Consider the following 27,278-nt stretch of genomic DNA (forward strand, 5'->3'; position numbering starts at 1 on the left):
GTTAAGCCCCAGAAGATCTAGATTGAGGAAATGGGCTATGAAGTTGATTCACATATCCTTGATGCTTATGAAAAGATGTTGATTGATGCACCTATTGATGAGGCTGAGAAGCCCTATGGTACTGCAAAATAGAAAACACAAGAGGTTGAAACAGATTTCAACCGGAAGAAGAGAGAGAAGCAAGAAGGAAAGGCAAGCAAGTTTGTAGAGAAGGTTTCATAGGACATTAAAGCATTGATTGATGTTGTCCTGGAGAAAGGTAGGAAGAGAAAGGATCTAGAAGTCTTCATTGAGTCTATCACAACTAAGTCTACATCTGAGGATGACACACCCCTGGCATTCAAAAGGGTTGTAAGGAAGAAAACAAAGGAAACCAAGGTAGAGGCTAAAAAGAAACTGGTCAAGAAAGTTACATTCAAGATACCGGCATAGAAGCAAGCACCAAAAGCAACACCTTCAGCCCCATCTGGTACTGCAAAAAGGAAGAAGAAGAATAACATTGATACGGCTATTCAATCTGGTAATGTTCCACCAAAAACTTTTGCAGAGTTGGTAGATGAAACAACTAAGGATGGCATGTTGAAGAATGTACAACTTTACTATGATCGTTTAGAGAATGACGAACAAAGAGAGGTAGAGGAAGTAGTATTGTTATACTTGAATATTTATTAGAAAGCCTTGATAGAAATTCAAGATCAAACATCGGTAGAATTGTATGATATGTTAGATACTAGGAGACTACCAGCAATGCAAGAAGACAAACACATAAAAATTCAAGAGTTGTTATCTATTTATGTTTCTATTACTCCAGAAGAAATGGATAGGACACTTGAGGTGGCAGATAAAAAAGTCTTTAACAACAAACATAGAATAACCAGTCTGATGCTAGGAAGGGTAAATGAGATAATAAAGGAGACCCACAAGGCATGGGTTAAGTTCTTTGGAGAGAACCGAGGTTTCTTTACTTCACCGAAATCAAAATCAGACACTGCAGACACCCCCGTTGAAGGAAAAGGAAAGGGTATTATGGGTATTGCCCCCTCAATTTTGAAAAACATTAAGATATTGGAAATTAAGCCCTCGGTAGATACAAGTATATAGATAAATGTTGAGACACCGACTAATACTAAGAGTGAATAAGTTGATATTGTACAAGATACTAATGTTGAGGACAACAGTCCTCTGGATACAGATGTACAGGTTGAGGTTATAGTTCCTATAGAGGAACTGACAGTTACAGAGACTGCACCAAATGGCGAAGCCACCGGTGTAAGTGAAGAAGCTATAAAGCATAAATCATCAGAGGAGAAGAAAGAGGAATCCGACAGGGAACTGGTAGTAGGTCCATCATTGTTGTCAATTGACACCTCGCAGGTTATAAAGAAAAACATAACCAAGATGAGTCCTACTAAACTCATGATGATGGTTGCATAGAAATTAATGAAAGAAGGATCTATGGATAAAGGGATTATTGATTAGTCTGTCATTGTTTTACACAGACTAGTCCTAGAGTGCAAGATTGACAGAGAAGCAAACCTATCCAGCAAACTTAAGACAATTACTGAGCACATTTCAAAGGATTTTCAATCCTTGCAGTAGATTTCAAATCGGCAAGCACTAGAGAGGTTCACACAGGCTAAAAGAGTTGCATTTGATCAGGTGATTGAATCTGAGAAGAAGAAGATTGATGAAAAGTTGAAATTGATAGACAATTCTTTGAAACAGTGTAAAAATATATATAGAGTATGTTGTAACACAAATGTACTTACAGTTAATGTGGATAAGAAGATAAAGTAATTTTAGGAGAAAATTGCAAGTATAGCTAATTCTTTTGATGGATTGACTTCATTGACTACATCCATTGATGGTCAAATTTTGGTTTTGGAAGCCCAAATTTCTGTTCTTGAAAAAGAAAAAGACAAAATCATAAGAAGAGCCAGAAGTCTGAGAGGTTTGGTGAGTCCCGAGTTGGATTCACTCAGTGTACATAAGAAGGAGTGTATGGATATGGTTGGAAAGCCCACACTGACATAGATAAGTGAGAAAGAATCATTTGCTCATATACTAAATGAACTAGTATCTATTTCTGACACTTTCAAAACTGGTTGGGATACTTATCTTGAGTTATTGGAGAAGGCTTATCTGAAAAATTTTAAATTTGTTAAACTTCGATAAGATATTTTTGGGATATTCATTGTATAGTTTTTGGATCTTTGACATTCTTTTTAGAATTTTTGATGGCATTGATGTCAAAGGGGGAGTGATATAGATGTGAAAAAGAAAAAAAAGGAGTTTTATTCATTAGGGGGAGATATGGAGATATGGAGACATGGAGTATTTTGCATTGATGAATATTCAGCTCAGGGGGAGCAGGAAAGATGAAACCGATAGATGAAACCTTGACCATTTTTCACATGAGTGTTGCCATCAATGCCAAAGGGGGATATTTTTGGTAATTGACACTCAATTGGTTGGCTTCACTATGTTGTCATTGATGGAAACATGGTATTTTGTTCCAACTTCATGTTTTGGTTCGGATTGTGTACCGGCAAGCACTTCACAAACACTACACTGACACTGACACCAGTAGGATAGAAGGATTTCTTTGGTTACCGGTAATGCAAATCAACATGGTTAAGAATAAGGTTAGTGATATTGGAGGCCGACATCTCTTGGATCCGACATCAGCAATTGTTTTTTATATTCATGTATTAATGTTATCTAGCCGACATTTATATTGATATTGTAATTATCTTTGTAAGCCAACATAAGGCATGATAAGTTGTATAGGGTATATAGGTCAGTTGGATTAGATCATTTTGATAATGATATGGTAATCAATATGGTAATGGAAATGTAATGGAGATGTGGATGTGAAATATATCATAGTGATCATGTATGTGAGGATATTTATGTAAGGGTTATTCCGGCAAAGGGTCTAGGGTTTCAGACTGGAACAGACAGAGCTTAAATCAAAACTGTATTCTGGCATAGAAGATGCTATCTTTTGCAGTTAGAAACTTCTCTGGATTGTAGTCTGGATTTATATGTAGTTGGTGAGGCTCCTTTTGTGATTAAGTAGTGTGCTCTAGGCTGCAAGCCTTCCTGCAAGTGCAGGCCCCTTATATTTTGTAATATCTTTTCATATGGCTAGTGGATTGATATTGTGGGTCACAAATCCCACCGTGGTTTTTCCTCTTTGAGTTTTTCCACGTATAATTATGTATTATGGTTATCATTTATGTGATTGTCTTATTGATTTATTTACTTCTTTCAATTCTGTATGTACCGGTATACCGGTTGGTGTATGCATGTTTTAATAAGGCTAAAATTGATAGTTCCGGTATAACACTGATTCACCCCCCTCTCAGTGTTATTGGAATCCAACAGATATTTGGTTTATTTTAGTTAAATAAATGTGATCCAAATGCTTCTAATATGTCTCTATGAGTGTGCAAGATGTTAGTAGTTGAATGAGTTATTAAATAACTCATGACAAGATGAAGCTTCAAAAACACTTGTAGTAGAGAGCTCCAGACATTAACTCCAAACAAATCCTAACAAGGATTTGAAGACATTAAGAGAAGATAGAGAATATTCTTGAAGACTCCCAACACACTCCAACAATCATGCAAAATCATGGAGCAACAGTCATTCCTAAATCAATGGGCAAAGTATATGTTTCATTAAAGTTGCAGTTGCACACTACATTGTGTTATCCTTCTCTAACAAATATAACTCAAGTTATAAAAGCACTCCAATGTAATTGTATGATTGTATAATTTTATTCATGATGATGTAAAATTATTTGGTCAAATGAATTGAAGAATAATTTCTTCATTCACGTTGAGAACTTGAGACTTCATAAAATTCAAGCACCCAAAAATTGTGAAAAATGCAGTCTCAGTAAAACAACCATATCTCCCTCATTTCTCAATAAAATTAAAAAATTCAAAAGAAAATGGAAATTAGACTTGAACTTATAAAACCCCGTTTGAGGGTTTGGCAAGATTCACAATAGTGAAGGAGAAGTTCACATCAGAAAATGACTGACAGATTGGCGGGATGAAGGACAACAATATTAGTTTTCTCAAAGTTTTGTAAACGACCCTTTAAAAATGGGATCTTAGATCCAAATTATTAGGTAATAGGTTGGGTAGATATGGAATGATAATTCTATAAATATATTATAATCAATCAAGCAAAGTGGGGATCAGAAAGGCTTGTTTTAGCCCAAGTGAATAAAATAGACTAGTTTCATTTCCAACAATGTATTTTCTAGAATTTCTTAGAGTAAATATGAATTCAATCAAGTATTTTATTTCTAGACAGTGTCAATTAGATTAGCCTCTTTCCTTTCATGCAAGTGTGAGATAGATTAAAAATTTCCATTCATGCAAGAGTTCTTTAGACTAGCTTTCATTTCCTGCAAGTTAGAATAGACTGTCAAGCCAATTTTCTTCATTCTCTTTTGCATACAGCCATGGACACTGCCCTGGATCGATAAATTAAATGAAGAGGATTACAACAATCCCATAAAGAAGGAAGAAGCATGTAATGCCTGAGGGGACATGAAGGTAACCTCGTGGTTGGGTTATTGGAAGAAGCTATTATCCATGGGTAAGGTTATTATCCAATGGATAAACTCTTGTGCAAAGTTTACCCATGGTTAGGCTTTGACCAAAGGGAAAAAACCCATGTGGGTTAGTGTGTTGAAGAAGGGAAAGCCTTTAAGGATTTGTAAGAGCCTTAAATGTCTTTGGAAGACTTTGAGGGTTAACTTGTTGGAGATAAAATGGCTTTAAATGTTTTTGAGAAGTGACTCCTTCCTAATCCTTAGTTTAGGAATGTGCAAATGATTAGAAGTGGGTTTAGGCTAATTTAGAAGAGATTAGAAGAATCTAGAAGGGGGTTAGTAAGCAAGTGGATTTTGACAAGTGGGTGAGGATAAATAGGCTTTTTAATTAAACGTTTTATTTAATTAGAATAGGGAATGCAACTTGCATTTGTAGGAGAATGCAAGTGGATGGAATTTTTAAATAAATATTTAATTTATTTAAATAAGGATTTGGTTAAAGATTTTAAATAAATGTTATTAATTTATTTAATAGTTGGACTATAGTTAGCAATTTTAATTTAAATAAATTTATGAAATTTATTTAATTAAAATAGTAGAATAGGGGTTGAGTGAATTAATTAAATATAAATTTGATTAATAGAGGAAGACTAGTGCATTAAACAAATATTAAATATTTATTTAATTAGTGGATAGATTTATGCGTCTACGCATACAATGTAAATGAGCCTGCTTATAAAGGCAAGGTCATATGGATATGTGAGCACACAATCATGACATGTGGCTCAATGAGAAACAAGGGTAGGTGAGAGTAGGTAGGAGTAGGTAGGATAAATAATAAAATATTCCACAAGAGGTGGATCACCCACCGAAGGTGGAATGTAATAACAAGATAAGACCACAAAACGTGGAATTTCTCCTACATACATCATCCCTATGTGCACACTTCCCTAAGTGTCTCATATCCAAACTACTATGAAATGCATTACCCTAAATCAACTTAAGTGTAATTATGAGACATAATTTACACCAACACACCTTGACATGGAATATTCAGAATTTAGGTAGGTTATAGGTTGTATTGAAGTATTCGGTTGTTTTAGTTGTGAGAGCATATACTCTTCCTTCAAGAACCTCAAATAAAATCTTCTTATGAAACACTATTGTCTGATTTGAATATAAAGAGAGTTGTGTATAAGGAAAATATAATTTATTGAAGGCATTTGTGAGTTTAGAACAAGTAGGTCTAAAGAACATTTGGTGCATCACCTCCTAAGATAGTTTTTCATTTCAAAGCAGCCTTTCTATCATTTTTCCCATAATCAAAGTTAGTTTGCATGAAGTCCATCAAGGGAACCTTCCCTCTTTGGAGATTGATCTTCATGATAGGCAACCCACAGGCCTGGAGATCTTTTTATGTTTCATAGGATTGCTGAGCTCTCAACTTGGTATTAAGGTGCAATCCTCATGACAAATGGAAGAACATTTGGATGTCTTAGCAGTGGTTTTTGATCGCTTAGAAAAATATAAAGTCAGATTGAATCCCAAGAAATGCATCTTTGGAGTGACCTCTGAGAAACTCCTGGGATATATAGTTTCACAACAAGGTATTGAGGTAGATCCAGCAAAAGTTAGAGCAATTTTAGAGATGCCTCCTAAGAATATTAGTCAACTCAAATCATTGCAAGGAAATCTCCAATTAATTCATAGATTCATAGCGCAACTCGTAGAGAAGTGTCATCTATTTCAACATGTGCTTCACAAGAACATCAAGTTTATGTGGGATGACAAATTCCAACAAGCCTTTCAACATCTTAAGGACTATCTTCTTGAATCCACCAGTGCTTATGTCACCAATTCAAGGAAAACTATTATTACTTTACATATCAGCAACAATGATAGCACTGGGGACATTTTTGGCACAACAAGATCATGAAGGAAACGAACAAGTCATCTACTACATCAGTTGCACACCAGTAGGATTAGAGATTAATTATACTCTAATTGAGTGTGTTTATCTTGCTGTAATTTTTGCTTCGCAAAAATGCATCATTACATGCTAACTCATAAAACAAATATCATAGCCAGAATTGATCCATTGAAATATCTACTCAACAAAGCAACTCTCACACGACGTTTGGCTAAGTGGGTAATGATGTTAAGTGAATTTGACATTAAGTATGTTGACAAAAAAGCTATCAAAGGACAAGTTATTGCAGATCAACTCACAGATACACCAATGGTTGATGATTCTCCTCTTATATCAATTTTTTTGGATGAATCCATTTTCATTGTGGCAAAATAAAGGTTGTGGCAGCTATATTTTGATGGATCTTGTACACAACATGGAGCAGGAGCAGACATACTATTCATCACACCTCAAGGAGATTCTATTCTTAATTCATATCGGATATCCTTCCCTTGCACAAGAATATTGCATAATATAAGGCATTAACACTAGGTCTATGAATTGCAGTATAGTGGATAATCTAGGAACTTCATGTTTTTGGGGACTCTCAACTTGTGATTTGTTGGACAAACAATGAGTATCAAACCAAGGATGAAAAACTAATCCCAATAACACACTTCCACTTGCCTTCACAATAACACACTTCCACTTGAACTTTCCAATAACCAAAATCGTACCTTCATCCATCAAGCCTCCTGCTACATCATCATAGCTGACACACTTTATCAATGGAGTCCTGATGGTACTCTTCTTAGACATTTAGAGAGTGAGGAAGCTCAAATCAAATTGTGTGAATTCCATGAATACATATGTGGGGCTCACTCTAGTGGTCCAGCCTTAGCCAATGGATTTATGAGGACTGGTTACTACTAGCCTACAATGGAAAAGGACTCATACTAGTTTGTAAAGAAATGAAATCAATGTCAAATTCATGGAGACCTAATTCATGCACTAGAACAATAACTTGAACCGATCGCTACTGGCCCTTTTTCCTGATCTCGTGGGCAAGATTCACCCCCCATCATCCAAACAACATAAAATCATTATCACAACCACTAAGCATTTCACAAAGTGGACTGAGTTCATCCCTCTCATCCAAATCACCAATAAGCATATTGTAACTTTTATCCTCAACTACATCATTTTCTGATATAGTTTTCCCATTTCCATCATCACGGACAATGGACATCCCTTCAAAAATCAAGATGTTCCTGAGCTTTGTGATCGATTCTGCATCCACCATTGATTTTCCACTTCATACTAACCCCAAGGTAAGGGTCAATCTAAGGCATCAAATAAAAATATTTTTAGAATCCTTAAAAAGATAGTCGATGGTGTTGGCTGCAACTAGCACATCCAACTTAATCCCACAATATGGGCCTATCACACAAGTGTCCACACACCCACTGGAGATACCCCTATTCACTTGTCTATGGTGTTGAAGCTATGTTTCCCATTGAGGTTGAGTTACCATCTTTATAGGTCTCCTTATGTGATCTAACTAGTGATGAGGACTAAAGGGTTTCCCACTTGCAGGATTTAGAATTGCTAGATGAACATCAATAGAATGCATTCAATCACCTAAAAGCATATCAGCAACACATGAGTTGCAGTTAAAGTCACAAGGTAAAACCTCGCACATTTAAGGTGGGTGACAAGTGGTCCTAAGAGAAAACCCCATAAATTAGCAGGATAGAGAGAAAAGGGGAAAACTTGAACCAAATTGGCTTGGGCCTTATTTCATCACAATAGTTTTTGATTAAGGAAAATCAGGTTTCAAGGGACCCAAGACCCGCTTACATAACTAGGAGATAAGCAAAAGAGAAACTAGAAAGAACAAAACAAAGAGAAAAAGGCTGCAAAAGAACAACAACCAAGGAAAAGAACAACTCAAGGCCAGCGAGAGAGTGGTAACCTAAAACCAAATTACATATCAGATGAAGATATTTATAGTCTCTTTTGCATCCTTGACCAGCATCATCATTGCATTAGCTGCCTCTTTTAGTTCTTTATTTTCCTGCATCTGTTGATTGTCTTTGGTCTTCAACTCCAACTCACTAGTATTTTATCTAGTTCCTGCGTCTAGATGAGTGTAGAATAGAACTAGAGGTCGTCTCTTCATCAATGATCACCGTTTCTTTATTCTGCATGTTCTTCTCCAAGCAAGCAACCAACGTATTCATGTTTTGAGAAGACACCTTCAACACCGCCAAACTATGCTCCATGAATTTCTTCAAAGCATTCTCAGTTTTTTGAATCCGATTGTTTATCAGACCATTATCAACCTCACCCTTTTCTTTGATAATCCTCACCACATCTTCAAGATGCTTCAAATCTCCCTTAATAATATCTTTTTCTGGCCAGTCTGGAATTTCTTCTTTGTCCTTTGCATCACTAGTATCCTTCGCATCATCCTCTTTACCTTTAATGTTGATATCCTTAATCAAATTCTCAATTTTATAATCCAGCTCTCTATATTTATTCTGAATGCTAGAGATGTTATCAATCACCCATTTCTAAAAATTGAACAATTCCAGGGTACTATTTCTAGCAGCATTCAGAATGGATTTCGCGTTCTCCATAACCGGGGCAGAGTCCACAGACCTAGGGTTTCCCTCCTCCATGATGTGTTGAACATCATCCTTGTTCTCTGAGACATAGGGATTATCCTTCGCCTCTGACTCTTCAACATCCTCTTTTCTCTGCTCATCCCCTTCCTCACCCTCAACCTCCTTCTCCTACTCATTCTTCGCCTCTTCTTCCACCTCCTTCCCCTGCTCCTTCTCAGAACCAACATTCTCTTCTGTGTCTTCTTTAGCTTCATCACTAACCCTCAATTTCTTATGCAAAGGAAGATTAGAATAATCTTCATTAGAATCAGAGCCATCATAACCCTCGAAAATGTGGGCATTCTCCTCAAAGGGGTCATCCCTATTAGCCCTAGCTTTACCCTTCAGATGCTCATATATTAACAAAATAAGGCCTTGACACAGTAGTTTATAGCTCAGGTGCATATTAGTTATTAATACTTGAAGGAGAATAATTGGATTATCCTATCAATAGCATGCACCTTCACAGGTTATACACATAGCTTTTTAGAGAATCCTATTTAAAAATATAAAAACAAAAAAAATCATCACTTTGGTGAAAACCTTGCAAACAGGTGCCTTGTGACACAAAAAAATTTAAAAAAAAGTAAAGAGAAATAAATTTGTCCAACAATGAAAACCACTTCAATGGTGCCCTGGGCAAGTACCATGGTGAAAATTGAGTTACTGGCACCATGTGTAGGGACTTTTTCTCCTCCCTCCTTCATGACTCAGTTTCGGCCTTTCACTTTGCACACACTCACAACCTATCATTTCATAATAAACATGTTCATCCCCATCATGGCTTGTTATTGATCTACCTAAGATTGGTTTGTCATCCATAATAAATCCTTTCCACCCTTTCCTTTCACCCATAATAAATTGGGTCCTATCTATAACTGGGGGCATATCCTAAACCTAGTGATGGAAGTGGATCCTTCACACTGCATGTTTTGAGGGGCATCATCTTTTCATATGTTCCTTCTTTCATGCACAATCCATAATAAAAATCACTTGGATCGCCAATCCGCAATAAAGTTTCCATTCTTCTCCACAATAAAGTATTGGTTTCATGGAGTAAGTCGGTTTCAAATGAGACACAAGCAACATTAAGCTTTCAACAAATAAATCTTTTGGAAGACTTTGACTACAACAGGTTTCTTCAACATTATTTGTCCTTTATCAGGACGACAACATTGTGACTAGATCAAACATGTTAACATATGTGGCAAGATACACTTATAACTTGAGGATTTCAGTTTATGTTGGTGTCAAGTCTTTGATTTTCATTTTATTTGATCTTTTGTGGTGTCATGTTTCCTATGCTTCTCAAGGATGTCTATGGACTAGAGTGGTTGGGATGGGGCAAGATCACCTATTTGTGTTGTTTGTGGATTGTCTCTTAGTAATACTACGACTTGTCCAAGGATATGAGGACATTGTAGGTCTAGTATGAATTGGGTCATTCCTTGTTTGTGACTGTCTGATCTGCATGCAAATGATACAATGACTATTTAGGTCAAACCTATATCTAGATGGTCACAATACATTTGCCATAATAAGCTCAATGATGATAAATGCACAAGAAGCTCATTTCACCTCCATATCTTCTACCTTTTGTTCTTTGATCCTATCATATCCCTTTGTCCTATGTAGCCATGCATCATCTGACTAAGTATAATGACACACCAAAAATAAAATCATATATACATCTTGCACCACCACATAGTTAGTCTTGCATACCATCATAATAACATTATCATCCATGCATCTTGCATTCATTGCATTAGTACATAAGCATAATAAATACAGGCATCCATCATATAACATCATAATCATCATTTAGAACATGAATTATAATCATGTTAGGATCATATAAATCATCATAAGTAAAACCATGTGCTCACAACTACCCTTGACCCCACATTTAATATTGGGTACTAAGTTTTCTCTTTTTAAATATCTTTCCCCAATATTAAATAATTACAATATAATAATCCCAATGTTACAATACAACTCATCAAGTGGCCCCAAGAATATTCCCAAGGAATCTCTACATGTTACACATCCATGTGCAACATTAAATGAATACATTACATGTCCATTGGAAACATAATAAATAAATATTACAATTATAAATATTATTATGCAAGGTGTACAACATCTTATGTTCTCATCATTCTCCCACTTGTTGTATACATTGCATAAGGGTCAATCAATGAAATACATCATCATAGCCATACATGTGAGCACATGAATCTCCAACATGCTCTCATGCTCCACCAAGATACCTGCAATAAAACCAAGTGACCACCATCTCAAGCAAGAACTCATTTCATCCTCCAACATGCCACCTATGGAAGAAAAGGAACAAGCCAAGGTGAAGATGCACCAATCCGTGAACACAAGCATATATTCCAATGTGATGACAAAGGCTCCAAGTTGTTGTCATAAAGTAAAAACCCACATGATCAGAAATGACATCCATAACACATGTCAATACATCCAACAATCCATACCTCCTAGGTATAACCAACATCAGTAAACTTGTGCCAATATCATAACAACCCATAAACCGCAATCAAGCTTCCTGTATCAAAAGCTATCAGTGAAGTACATACATATCCAAGAACTCCCACTGCATGGGTAATATCAAATCTAAAATGAAGCTCCAAGCATATCAAGTCTAAAAATAATCGATCATATCAAGGTGTGATAAGTAAATCAAAACATGTAGCACCAAGAATAATAGGAATGATCCACGCATGCAACCCAACTATTGCATACTCTCCCACAATATGTCACCATCTTCCCAAACAAGAGAGAACACATAGAATGAAGAGAGAAAATTTGTAAACCATAACCTATCCTTCTACCAACACCTCAAATAAGCAACATTGTGTCAAGTATGATCCTCTCCAAAATACCCCAAATAAAAAGTCATAGCAACACCCAAAACCACATTCAATCTCTTATATAAAAGCAACATAAGTATCATGTACTGCCAACATGGATGTAAGCCTCCCATAGATAAGAAGATCAAACTCATACTAAGCATTCTCAATGAAGGAAATCAGCCCACTAAACCATCTCCTAACATCCTCAAAATGACATCATAATATCAAACCATATGCACAAGGAGATAACCAATGTTGTACATCTCTCAAATGTACCCTCTAGAACTAAACATATTCATAGCTCAAGATCCATATATATAAAAGATAAGCATAAACAAAATGCATCTGAAAGGAATAATGGGAAATACCTCTCAAGTAGTAAACCGCCGAGTATACCAAGAGTGGGGAATGAGAATGCTCATCAAGCTATCCAAGTCATCATGACTCAAACTAATAACAATCTCCTCTCAAGTCCATACTAGGTGAATGCTCCTCAGACTTCTTGTTGAAACAACCAACCATCCCAACACATATCTCTAATCACAAGAGAATACCATCAACAAAATCTCCATGTATCCATGAGCACCTATAACCAATCAATTTGTGCCAAACTCCAAATGCAACATAACACCATCATGAAGTATCAAGCAAATGATCATACACTCAATACAAAGAGAACCACCAAGACCAATGTCAAAGCTCCAACAACTGAATCAGGAACATAAACATGACAACATGATCTAACCATCCCCTCGTAGAAGATAAAATGTTGTATATGAACATATCAAATAACTGTAACATGCCTTAACTATAATTCCCAATCAAGAGTGAATCATGACATAACAACAACCATCCTCTCAAACAAGGATAACATGTCAAATGAAAGCATAAACCACACCTTAACCATGAACTCCATGAGTCCTCCAAGATGTCAACATCCTCAAATATCATGAAGATAACCATCTCCTACTAGTGCACCTACAAATGTGAAAGACCCTCTAAAACAATAGGATCAAGAGATCCTCCAACATCTGCACACTAAGAAGATCATCCACCATCCAATGATGAATACACATCACTGCCAACAACTCCCACTGAATTGCGATACCGATTCACACATGGCATCATGATAACCATCTCCTACATGAATATCATCCAGGTCTACACACATACAACTGAAGAGTCAAAAACATCAAGTGTAACCATGAACTCTAATCCAAGAAGATACATACAACCACCAACAAAACCACCAATCAGGAATCAATCCTACACCACCAATAAATCACTATCAAAAGCTCCCACTGAAAATATAACCATTGAATAACCAAGATATCATGACATCATGATAAGCTACATGCTACAAGTCCCAACACCAACTATTTAGGTACTGTAAACATCATCCATTCTCTCATCTAAAAAAAAACATACCAATTCACAAATGATCACATACAAGTTCAACTAACAAGTATGCACCACAATGAATCAAACCTAGTGGATATAAACAATCCACATTGAAGCCATCCCACTACAATTGAATAGGTGATCAGCCCACACAACTGCATAACTCATAGGCCTAACACTAAATTATGCAAACTCAATATCACATTAGTAAATTGCAAACTGATATATCAAACCAAATCTCCACAAGCATGACTATGTTGTGTCAATGCAAAATATGTACCTGCATAGCCATGACACCATAATCATGACCAATATTGTACCTGCACTTGGCTATCACCCACATGAAACTCCAAGTCTCAAACCATGTCCAACCATGTCTTCAAACCAAAGACAATTTGTGTACCTGTCACCATCAAAGTCCAACTCTAAAAAATAATTGTAAACCTATACCAAGGAGCACCAAATCTGAAAATCAACTGTAACATCATAAATATCTCATAAAAACATGTACTCCCTCAAGGTTTCGCCTCATGACTTGTCTGTATGCACTCACACACACGCCCTAAATTTCAAGCACCTACAAGTGATCAATCAAGTACACACCTCTTTATACTCATCAAACTGATAAAATAACAACACCACACTGTAGTAGATAGAACATACTATCCAATGCCTATTCGATATCAAAAATCCAATTTTGTATGCAAAAGTTTGACCAAAAATGTGTAATAGAGAACATTTCGCTTCCAGGCTCCAAAAATATGTACAAAATCATGGAACCAAACCTATACCAAGCTGTAGTTGTTGTCATGAAGGATTGCACCCATGATTCTAAGTGTGAAACCAATCAATCCTGTGAAACATGGAAACACTTTCGAGCCTGTGGGCTGCTCAAATTGAAGGTGAATCTCCGAAGACCAAGTCGGCTTCCTGTCTTGATGAATCTCCTACAACTAACTTCTTGTGAGAAAAGAGTAAAAGGCTTGCATGTGATGAAAAACCTATCCTAATGGAGGTGATACACCAAAATTATGGAGTTTTAAACTACTGCACTAAAACTATAACAACTACAATACTGAATGGAATACTTCACAAATCAATTAGACCACCCAATTCATAAACAATTTGTGAAAAGGTTCGAAGCTATCCAACTTCTGCATGTAGGAAAAGAGAATTTTCACAAAATGCAAGGAGTTGAAAAACCAAATGAACACAACCCACAACCTAAATAATTATGAAATTATCCTACTTCTGCAAAGCAAGAGCATGACGGAGCAAAGGATTGTAAAAATCACAATAACTCTATCAAATCGCTCACCTAACAATGAAAAAGAAAGAAATACTGATAAGGAAATAACTCTGTATTCCAAAACTGAATGAAATATAACTCTATTATAATAACTGAAAACTACTAAGTGCTGAGATACAATGTTTTTTGTTGTATGTGTAAGCAAAAAGAAAGAACCAGAGAGAAAAAAGGAGAGAGAAAATATATAGAACCCATGAAGTACATCTCCTTCAAAAACCCTAAAATGAAAAATCTGCATGAGAAAAAGCCTTGGGTGAATTTTCCCAAAAAGCTAAAAAAAACTCATGCCAAAATATGTCAAAAATAGCCACTGATGCTCAAAAAAGGTCTTCAACTGCAACTGCATGAAAAAGAACTCCCACTACCAAATATAGAACTGTCAATCTACCAAATGTAGTCTCAAAAAAACAAAGACCATTCCACTAAAAACAACATGATCATGAGCCAAATATAGCACTGAAGCCCAAAAATACCTCCTCTCTATAATTTTGCATGATTAATGATGCCAAAAATAGCTGATAAAAAGAAAACCCCTCCTTGCATAACTGCATGGATTCTTTTTTATCCTTTTAAAATAATTTATTTAAACACCTAAATATAAAATAATTATTTTTATATTTAAATGCTAAGATAAATCATTTATTTCCTTTTTTAACTTTATTTAATATAATATTATTAATATTTTTAAATAAATTAATCTTAATAAAAACTATATTAAATATAATATATACCATTTTGAAATGATCTTTTATAAGTTAATTTATTTTAATTAATATTTTCAAGTATTTAAATCTTAATTAAGATATATTGACTTATAAAGTATAATAAAAAAGAATTTTAGAGAGCTAAAAGCTCTAAGCCTTTTTGCATGGGCTTTACAAGATATGCTTAGGTTATATGACTTTAAGTCATATACTATGGCTTACATTAATACATACACCTATTTGTTTTCTTAAAAAAAATAAAAAAATAGAAAAGTTCATGTGAAGCATTAGGGCATGCAAAAGACATTTTGAAACCTAATTATCTCATTCTTCTCATGCATATTTGGTAAAGCTTCTCTTGACGGCCGCCATGCACTCACTAGGGCGAGCTAGGGTTTGGAGTTTGAAGTGAGTTACATGCTTTGTTGTGGTATGTGTTGTTTTTTCTTCTTTCATTCCATTTATTCCTTGCATTGACTGTGGAATTATTTTAATCTCTGCACTTATTTCCATATTTTGATAGTTTTTTCCAAGATATTTTCATCATATTTGGAACTATAACTAAGCCTGTATATTGCTTGCTGAATGGGTATCTTCTATGATTTGCATGGTGACTATTTTATAATCCCCAACACTAAATTTATAGAGAGATCCATATTATGACCGAGATCTTCTTAATCACTGTATACATCGTTACCCTAACTGTTAGTAAGCAACTTTTTCTGTGTCTTTACTCCTTCATACCTTATTTGTCTAAGACCTTCTAATATATCGACTGTGAAAGGCCTCTGTGAATCTCAAAACCCTTTTTATTTGCATGATTCTTGTGGCTTTCTCTATCTTTTTAAATATAATAGTGATACTATCTTTTAATGCTTTCATTTGACAGCTTTTTCATGACTATAGTGCTTATTTGTATAATCATCTTCTTTGTGTTTCTCTGTTGATAGTTGAATAAGATTGTAATAGTCTTTGATGTCTATGTAACTATTTTTGAGGCTCTAAATGCATATTGGCTATATCTTTTCATATTCATGTCTCTGAGAATGCATATCTTGGAATGCCTCTTTCGTAGATTCTATTTACTGCTCTAGTACTGCCCTTTTACAGTGAATTAAGTCATTGTACTTTGTGACTGCTACACTAGTATCTCTAGGGTTGTTTGTGATGCCATTTGTGTTGGTTCTTATGGTAGTAATAACTACTCCTTAATGCTCATCTCTAATAGTAATTACTTCCTTTGTTATGTTGTGGTGTATGGACATCTTTACATGTCTAATGACTATCTTTTTTCAAATTTTATCCCTTTTCCGAATTGTTGACTGCCATGACTACATTTGCTATTACACTATGAGGTCACTATATGGACTGATTTGTACCCTTATCTCAAGGAATATATGCATCATATTTTTCTTTTTAGATTTATGTATATTCATTATCATTTCCATTGTACTTTATATCCATTTTCATTGCTTGACATGATTGTCAAAATGGTTGCTAAGATTGTGAAGATGACTGATATGACAGTGTTTTGATCCTTGGACTAATTTACTTATGCCTTATTGTATCATGCCTTTATGTGTTGTGATGTGTGCATAAATCTTTGAAATTGCCTTTAGCTTACTATAGGACTCTATTGTTACTTTTCTTCTGGGGCATTCATGCTTTTGTATATACATCTTTGGTTCGGTCATATGGATTGTTCCTTGATGCCATCGTTGGGTGCACAAGTCTTAATAGTGTTCATGTATAGAGGCCCTAATGACTGCTTTACTATTATATTTTTTAAAGAATATGTACAATCTCCTTTCTTGACTATCCCCACAGTGTTTGGGCTTTGTAAATTATGATAGACACCATTTGATGAGACTGCTATTGTGTCTTCTCTAATGACTGGAGTATTGTGACTTAATAGTATCTTTTCTTTGCTTTGAAGGTTGCTATTGTCGTTAAACAACATATTGTCAATTTCTTAGCTCTACAATATCATTCCCCTTTAAAGCATTGTCGAGTATGTATTGAATGACATATATGCTTGTAGCAAAACTTTATGGCATTTTCTAGCAGTGATTGTATTCTCTGGTACATGACAGATCTTAATATCTTATCTCCAATCCCTCATGCATCAATGAGGGCTATATTTTTTACAATGAAATTCACTGAAATTCCTTGTATCACTGTCACTTTAGTATTGAGAGTACCTTTAATAACTGCTCATCCATAAGACTTCTTTGATAATGACTGCTACTATCTTGTTAGATAGTGTGTTGGGCTCTAGTACAAAACTATCAAGAATATGATTGAACATATCATATTGTATCAATGACTGTCCTACGTTGCTTTGGATGTACATTTGATTGTATCCATAAGGTTGATGGTTGTTATGTGCTAACATGGATGTCCTTGCGGAAACTCATTTGAATGTTGTTGTGACTGCACTCTACTCTTGATATAACCTTTTACTGTTTTGACAGTTTTTTGGACTATATCATGGACATCTTAATGACTGTGTCTCATTACCCTTGACAAATCATTATAAATAATATGATTCAATGACTCCATATGACGACTCAACAGACTATGTAGAGGCATATCTTGTATGCACACTATTGAAAAGGGGAATTTTACTATCAACCGCTCTTACACACCTATCACTATGATTTCTTCCCTGAGCCGATGATACTCCTCTAATGAAGGCTCTTGTATGATACACCAGTGATCTTGATACTATAGACCTGTGTGTGACTTTATTGATCATCTTTTGGCTTACTGTCATATGCAGGTCTTTGTGAGTGTTTTCAATGGCACTTGTACTTTGTTGCAATCTTACTGAGATGTTGTCCCCTATTAATCACTAGTCATAAGATGTTTACACTGGTTGTGTCTATGTTGGAGTTCACTGTCATGAACAATGAAAATGCTGCTACAAATTGATTTCATTATTTTGTATCTTGACTGTGACTATAAACCTCCGAATCATTTTCTTTATCTCTTCAAGCTTATAGTTAGTATCATATCAGCTTCTAAATTGAGATTGTTCAGTGATATTTCTTGGTTTATATGGAATTTTTCTTACACGCTGATCATCAGAAAGGGCAACAGGTATGACTGTGCATAGTGACATAGGTCTTATCTCTGTGGCTCTTTAGACATCCAAGATTGTCTTCAATGAGCATGGCTAAATGCAAATCTATCTTTAATTCCTTTTGATAGTAGAATACTCTTTGTACTTATGAAGCTCAGTCAACGTTTTCTATTATGCATTGTTCTTGCTTGTATCTTGTCGATGATATATGATCTTAAATTGTTATTTTAAGTCTCAGAGGCCTATAATAGAGCTCCACTGGAAATATTCAAGCCCATTTCTCTTATTGCATTATAATTTTGAGTATTATATTAAATAGTGGCCTATTTTTTTGTCACTATTTCTCATGGATGTGTTGGTATTTTGGTATGGTTTTATCATTGATGTCAACACCTACTAAACCTTATCAACTCTGGCACTTTGGAGAATCAGCAACATTCACCAGCAAGCAAATGACTTATGCACAGTCACCAATATCTGGTACACCGACAGGATATAATGATCACTGGCACTTTGAATGGCATGGAAAACACTTGGTTATGTTGAAGACATCATTTGGACACTTTGTCTTGGAAAATCATTTATTAGCATATTCATATTTGCATATTTGTTGTTATTGGCAAATAGGTCCAGGTTATACACCGGCAGGATTATCTTTTCCAGATCAGCATGGCACGCTATGGAGATGATTTATTATTGTTGTAAATGCATTAAGCCGACATGTTGAATCGGTTATTGCATTGGGCATTAATTTAATTGTAAATTGATTTTATTGTAATATCTTTTAGATATACATGTAGACATCATTTGAAGGTGAAGCAAGGTTTTTGTGAAAGCATATCAGAACTACACTGGTACTGAATCTAGCATATGAAGATTCTATTTTGAGCAGTACATTCTTATTAGATTTAACCATCCAATTGTAGTTAGTGTGACTCCTATTTTGTGTTTGAGCAGTGAGCTCTAGGCACTTGGCCTTTCTGCATGTGCAGACCCCATTTGTATACACTTACTATCTGCAGTAGTATCATCTGATTGTGGGTAAGGTTTCCCACTATGGTTTTCCCCTTACAGGGTTTCCATGTACAAATATTGGTGTCAAGTGTTGTGGACGACTTTGTCTTTTTGTTTCATGCATTAATCTTTACCGATATTGCAATTATCTAATAAAAATGTCCACCAATATAAAAGATTGGTTCACCGGTATTAAGCAGTAAGTTGGTTAAGTTGTTTATGTTTTGAATTTATTTGACAACTGATTCACCTCCCTCCTCTCAGTTGTCTCCAGGACCTAACAATTGGTATCAGAGCTTAGTCCTCTCTTGCAGAAGCTTAACAACTTGAGGAGATCCAATGAATACTAACTATTTCAGGAAGGACAGTCCTAAACTTGATGGAACCAACTATGGCATATGGAAGATCAGAATGGAGACACATTTAAATTGCATTGGAAAGGACATCTGGGAAGTTACAAAGAATGGCTATACTGCTCCTACTCCCGGTCAGCCTAATCCACCTACCTTGGGAAAAGATGAAGAAAATGATTGCAAAGCAAGAGAAGCACTTTTGAGTGCATTAACATATTAGAAAATCATGGGATTATCAGATAGGTCCACTGCTAAAGCTATTCGGGATGATTTGGAAACACTAGATGAAGGAGATTCCACAGTCAAAATTGCAAAGCTTGAAAGCTTCCGAGTCAGGTATGAAAATCTGAAAATGGAAGAAGATGAAAGGATTTCTACTTTTATGGAAAGAGTTAATGAAATTGTTTTGGGTATTAAATGTTGTGGAGGAACCTTAAGTGAAGATCAAATTGTTTCAAAATTTTTAAGAGGATTGCCACCGGCATATAAAATGAAGGTCACTGCTATAAATGAGTTAAGAACAATGCCTAATACATCAGTAACTAGAGATACATTGATTGGAAAACTTTCAGCCTTTGAAATTGAGGAATTTGGTCTTGTTGCTACTATAAAGACAGATTTAGCCTTTAAAGCATCAACATCATCTGCATCATCATTTGACAAATCTGATTGGAAAGCCTTTTTATGCAAGAGAACTTGAAGAAAGCAGGAAAGAAAATGAAGAACTTGAAGCACTATTTGCAAGGAAAATGCCTAAAGGTCCAGTTGGAAGTAAGTATGAAGGTAAAGCACCCTTTAAATGTTTTAACTATAATAAGATTGGTCATATGGCTTCAAGATGCCCTGATAGACATGCTAGACTAAGAGAAGAAGCTAGAAGAACATACAAACCTAACCCTGAATATCAGAGATATAGATTTAAGAAGAATAAAGATAAATCTTGTTATCTTTCTGATGAAGGAGTGACTGATGATTCTGATGAGGATCTGGCAGACAATGGATGGGTTTTTGTTGCTATAACAGAAGATCAACCGACACCTACCATACAACTGGTAGAGCATGCCTTGGCAGCTAAAGTGGAAGTAAAGGATGAATGGATCATTGATTCAGGATGTTCACATCATATAACAGGTGATAAATGTAAATTCTTGAACTTTCAAGAATATAATGGAGGTCTAGTGAGATTTGGAGATGATAAAGCTTGTCTGATCAAAGGTAAAGGTACAATATCTATCATATATTGATGAAAGTTGGCTATGGAATAAGAGACTCTATCATGTAAACTTTGATTTCATGGTAAAAATCAATACTACTAAGGCAGTTAGAGATTTACCTAAAATTGTCAAACCTCACAATACAGTATGTAAGGAATGTCAATTTGGAAAACAAGTTAGAGCCACCTTCAAAAGTATTCTAGAAAAATCCAATAATTCTCTTGACTTAATTCACACTAATTTATGTGGTCCAAGTAGAACTAAAAGCTTACAGGGTGATAGATATTTCATGCTAATCATTGATGACTATTCTAGAATGTGTTGGGTTACTTTTCTCAGAGAAAAATCAGAAGCACTTGGGAAGTTCAAACTGTTCAAAGCAATGGTAGAAAATGAAACCGGTAAGAAAATAAAATATCTAAGATCAGATCAAGGAGGAGAATTTACATCTAAGGAATTTAATGCATTCTGTGAAGTGAATGGAATCAGAAGATAGCTATCAGTACCTCGGACACCACAACAAAATGGAGTTGTTGAAAGGAAAAATGAACTATCTTGGATGCAGCTAGAAGTATGTTATCAGAAGCAAATATACCACATGTATATTGGAGAGAGGCGGTAAGTAAAAAGGTCTATACATTCAACAAAGTTCACATCAAAGGTGAAACCGGTAAGACCCCTCATGAACTATGGTTTGGTATTACTCCTACTCTTAAATATTTCAGAATATTTGGAAGTAAATGCTATATTAGAAGAGATGAGTATATTGGGAAATTTGATCCTAGAAGTGATGAAGGAATATTTCTTGGTTATTCATCGAAGAGTAAAGCATATAGATATTTAACAAAATATTGCAGAAAATTGTTGAGAGTACAAATGTGAAGATTGATGAACAATTCAGAGGAACCTCAAGGTATATAGATTCTGAACCGGCAACAAAAATTCTAACAAATAAACCTACACTGAACCCACTGGTACAGAATGAAGATCCAATTACACCAGTATCATCTAAAAGAAGAATTAAAGCTAAAGATTAGTTAATGAGGCATGTGAAGATAAACACTGGATTAAAGCTATGGAAGAAGAATTAGAACAAATTGAGAACAATAACACTTGGACATTAGTTCCTGGCCTAAAGATAAAAATGTAATTGGAACCAAATGGGTATTCAGAAACAAAATTAATGAAGATGGTAAGGTTATCAGAAATAAAGCAAGACTAGTGTGTAAGGGATATTCTCAGAAAGAAGGAATTGATTATAATGAAACCTTTGCACCGGTAGCTAGAATTGAGGCAGTCAGATTATTTTTGGCTTTTGCAGCACATAAGAACTACAAAGTATATCAAATGGATATTAAATGTGCATTTCTGAATGGAGATCTTGAAGAAGAAGTTTACATTGAACAACCTGATGGATTTTCTTTGACAGATAATAAAGATATGGTATGTAGGTTAAAGAAAGCTTTGTATGGATTGAAGCAAGCTCCAAGAGCTTGGTATGCAAGATTGGATAAATATCTTTTGAAGATTGGTTTTTCTAAAGGTAATGCTAACATCAGCTTATATTATAAAGTGACTAATGATGACATATTGGCTATAGAAGTTTTTGTTGATGATATAATTTTTGGAGGAGAAGATGGAATATGTAAAGACTTTTCTATTAAAATGCAGTGAGAATTTGAAATGTCTAGATTCTTTTTGGGATTATAGATTTCACAAACTGATAAAGGTATATTCTTGAGTCAATCCAAATACTTAAAGGAGTTACTAAAGAAATTTGGGATGGAGAACTCTAAATCGGTAAGCACACCTATGACTAAAAATGACAAACTATCACTAAGGGATGAATCTACACTTGTTAATCCAACTAGGTAAAAATATATGATAGGAGGTTTACTATATTTGACATAGACCAAACCTGATATCATGAATGTAGTATGTATTGTTTCAATATTTCAGAGTAATCCTAGAGAAAATCATGAATCAGCAGTAAAAAGGATTTTTCGGTACTTACAAGGCACTACAAATCTTGGATTATGGTATCCTAGAGATGAAAACTTTGAATTATGTGCATACATAGATGCAAATTGGGTAGGAGATGTGGATGATAGAAAAAGAACCACCAACGGAGCATTTTTTCTTGGAAGAAGACTAGTTTCTTGGTTGAGTAAGAAACAAAGTTGTACATCCTTATCAACAGCAGAATCAGAATATGTTGCAGCAGCAACTAATTGTACATAGGTACTATGGCTTAAACAAATGTTCAAAGATATAAAGGTAAAATGCAAGGAACTTGTAACTATCTATTGTGATTACACAATAGCAATTGATATATCTAAGAATCCGGTACTACATTCTAAAACCAAACATGTTTCCATCAAACTGAATTTTCTAAGGGAAAATATTGGAGCAAAAGAAATAAAACTAGTTTATGTGAATACAAAAGAGCAAATTGCAGATATTTTCACTAAACCTCTACCTAAGGAGACTTTTGAATATCTTAGAGATCAGCTTGGGGTCATACCCCACTAGTAGATACCTAGAGAGTTGATGTTTGTCATCAACTAGCAGAATTAACAGAGAAATCTTTTACTTCGGCTTTGATGAGGAAGCTACTTCTCAGGGGGAGTAGTGGTATACTAAATTAGTTGGTATTTTGTATATGAACTTGGTTTTATAGTAACTTTGGCATTTGATGTCAAAGGGGGAGAGATTGGTATGGAAAAACAAAAGGAAACATATGTCACTCTCAGGGGGGGAGATTGTTACTTTGGGAGAGATTACTTATATTTTGGTAATTGTTGGTATTTTGGTATTTGGCATTTATGTTTGGCACTTTGATGGTTTTTCCATCTTGTGTTGCCATCAATGCCAAAGGGGGAGATTGTTGGTATTTTGGTATGGTTTTGTCATTGATGTCAACACCTACTAAACCTTATCAACTTTGGCACTTTGGAGAATTAGCAACATTCACCGGCAAGCAAATGACTTATGCACAGTCACCGGTATCTGGTACACCAGCAGGATATAATGATCACCGGCACTTCAAATGGCATGGAAAACACTTGGTTATGTTGAAGACATCGTTTGGACACTTTGTCTTGGAAAATCATTTATTAGCATATTCGTATTTGCATATTTGTTGTTACCGGCAAATAGGTCCAGGTTATACACCAGCAGGATTATCTTTTCCAAATTAGCATGGCATGCTATGGAGATGATTTATTATTGTTGTAAATACATTAAGCCGACATGTTGAATCAGTTATTGCATCGGGCATTAATTTAATTGTAAATTGATTTTATTGTAATATCTTTTAGAGCCGACCTACTAAAATTGGTCCTAGGTTATGATATAAATGTAAGATCTTATTTGTAAGATCTGATGTGGAATGCAAAGAAGAATTGTGTGAAGGTATATGTGAGATTAAGTAGAGATATACACGTAGACATCATTTGAAGGTGAAGCAAGGTTTTTGTGAAAGCATATCAGAACTATACCGATACTAAATCCAACATCACTGAATCCAGCATATGAAGATGCTATTTTGAGCAGTACATTCTTATTGGATTTAACCATCAAATTGTAGTTAGTGTGACTCCTATTTTGTGTTTGAGCAGTGAGCTCTATGCGCTTGGCCTTTCTGCATGTGCAGACCCCATTTGTATACACTTACTATATGCAGTAGTATCATCTGATTGTAGGTAAGGTTTCCCACTGTGGTTTTTCCCCTTACAGGATTTCCACGTACAAATATTGGTGTCAAGTGTTGTGGATGAGTTTGTCTTTTTTTTCATGCATTATTCTTTACTTGTATTGCAATTATCTGATAAAATTGTCTATTGGTATAAAAGACTGGTTCACCGGTATTAAGCAGTAAGTTGGTTAAGTCATTTTTGTTTTGAATTTATTTGACAACTGATTCACCCCCCACCCTCTCAGTTGTCTCCGGGACCTAACAGGATGATTGTACTTGGATCACTATTTTGTACTTCATTGTTCTATACCCACTGATACTGCAAATAAACTCATATTTGTTCATAGTGTTGCATTCATGGCTATCAAAACAATATAAGAATATCCTTTTTACCTCTGTGGATGTAAATCTGGGTAGATGGTCTTCCTTGGCACTATGATCTTTGACTAGTGCCATGACTACTACACAATCTGCTATGACTATTTTTGTTATGATTGTGTCAGTCTTTGTAACAAAGCTTTTCATCTTAATTCTTATGAATACAATAAAGTTTTGAATCAGGCTTATACACCTTGAAGATGTTGCTCATTGTTAACCTCTTTCATTTTATGACAACTAGCCTTTTACTTTTTATAACTGAGGCTTTGTATAATATAATCTACATGTGCAAACCATCATTCATGTTTCCTTTTGTGACTCATTCAATCCAAAAATCTTTGTATTCTTGCATTGACAGAGCTTTGTCACTCAATACCTCTGTGAAGTGAATGGCTTGGTTGTGTGTATCCCTGCTCAATGATTGTGATATTAAGGTTCTCTTTGAATATATTTCTCATTTCACTGATCTTGGGGAGACTTATCATATATGAAATATTTGTCCTTCCTTTGTGGCTCGGGATTGAGACACTATTAAGATTTGTTTGAATGCTCACTGTTAAAATTATTTATCTTCTAATGACTGAACTTTTAAAACTACAACAAGATATATTATAGTAACTATTTGATGATTTGTGTCTTGGAGCATTGTATGCTTGTCTATGCTCATATGATGACTTTAGTCTCTTGTTGATCATGGGACACAATTTTATTCATTGTTGTATGTGTTGACATTGGATGCCAGATTTTACCTGTCATTGAATGCCAATATATGGGACCGTGGATATAGTTGTCTCATGTTTGATAGCTAATTAGTGTCACCCTATGAGTAGTGACATGTATGTTGAGCTCAATCTATTCGGGAGCCCATTTTAACCCACATACATGATGGATATGAAATGAAAACCTATATCTGCACATGAAACAAACAAGTTAGATAAAAATATGGCTCTTGCCTACTTCTCATGGCATCATATCTGCACTATTTCTCTTCTATTTTGAATATGATATAGTAGTGTAGGCACACTATGAGTAGCATTGAATATGTAGGAGTGAAAGGAATAACCCAGAGCTCTAACAAAACCATTTATCTCTCTCTTTTAGGTCATCACATGGAGTGGATAGCGGGATGCTTGGATCAACAAAGCTGATCAGAAGAATCTTCTTCAGAACTCATCAACCTATCCAAGAAATGATGGGTTATTTCTTTCCTTTCTTCATACATTCTTCTATTTTTTTTATGTTTACATTTTTATGATCAATGTGATCTTTTCTTATCTATTCCCACGGCTTGTGTGGGATCTTGTAAACAGTTTGTTTTCATAAATAAAGATGTATTTTATGCAATATTAAAATTGAATATCTCTTGTTTGGTTTAAACAATTGCACTTCTGAAAATGAATACTTTGTATAATGTACATGTTTATTTATGAATGCAATCAGAAACTTATATATTTCCACATCTCTCCAATGCAATCTAATTGTTACTTCATTAAATTATTGCATATCTTGAAACAAACTTTTGACTTTCAAACCATGATGTAAAGATGGAGAAACTGAAAAAAAAAATTGTGTACCTCTTTTAGCTGCAATATATAAGGCATGTAACAAGTCACCAAATCTAGGAGTGATAAAAATTTGGTAACATTTTTTGTGACCTCTCAGGGGTGTTTGCCTGCTAAACACATAGAATCTAGTAGCCTAGCATATCCATTGGGCATTGAGTCAAATCTGCCCTCTTCAAAATCTGGAACTGCAAGTCAGCACTTAAACAAAACTGAAAATAAAACCACAAAGGCTTTGCATACAACTGAGCCTGCACACTGTGCAATCTGCACTTAGGGAAAAGTGCAAACAAAATTGAACCAAAACTAAAAACTAAAAACAACAATGTGTTGAACACACTTATTGAACTGAAACTTGCTAAAATCTAAAAATAAACAGAAAAAACTGAAACTGCAGAGTGCTAAACAGTACTTATTTAAATCAAACTACTACATCTCGGCTTATAGTTGGGCCTGGCAAACTGGTGGAAATAAAAACTGAAACTACTCTACTATGTACATATGCAAATTGTTAGTACTTAATAGCACAGT

This window comes from Cryptomeria japonica, chromosome 11 (genome assembly GCF_030272615.1).
Source record: "Cryptomeria japonica chromosome 11, Sugi_1.0, whole genome shotgun sequence".
Lineage (NCBI taxonomy): Eukaryota > Viridiplantae > Streptophyta > Pinopsida > Cupressales > Cupressaceae > Cryptomeria > Cryptomeria japonica.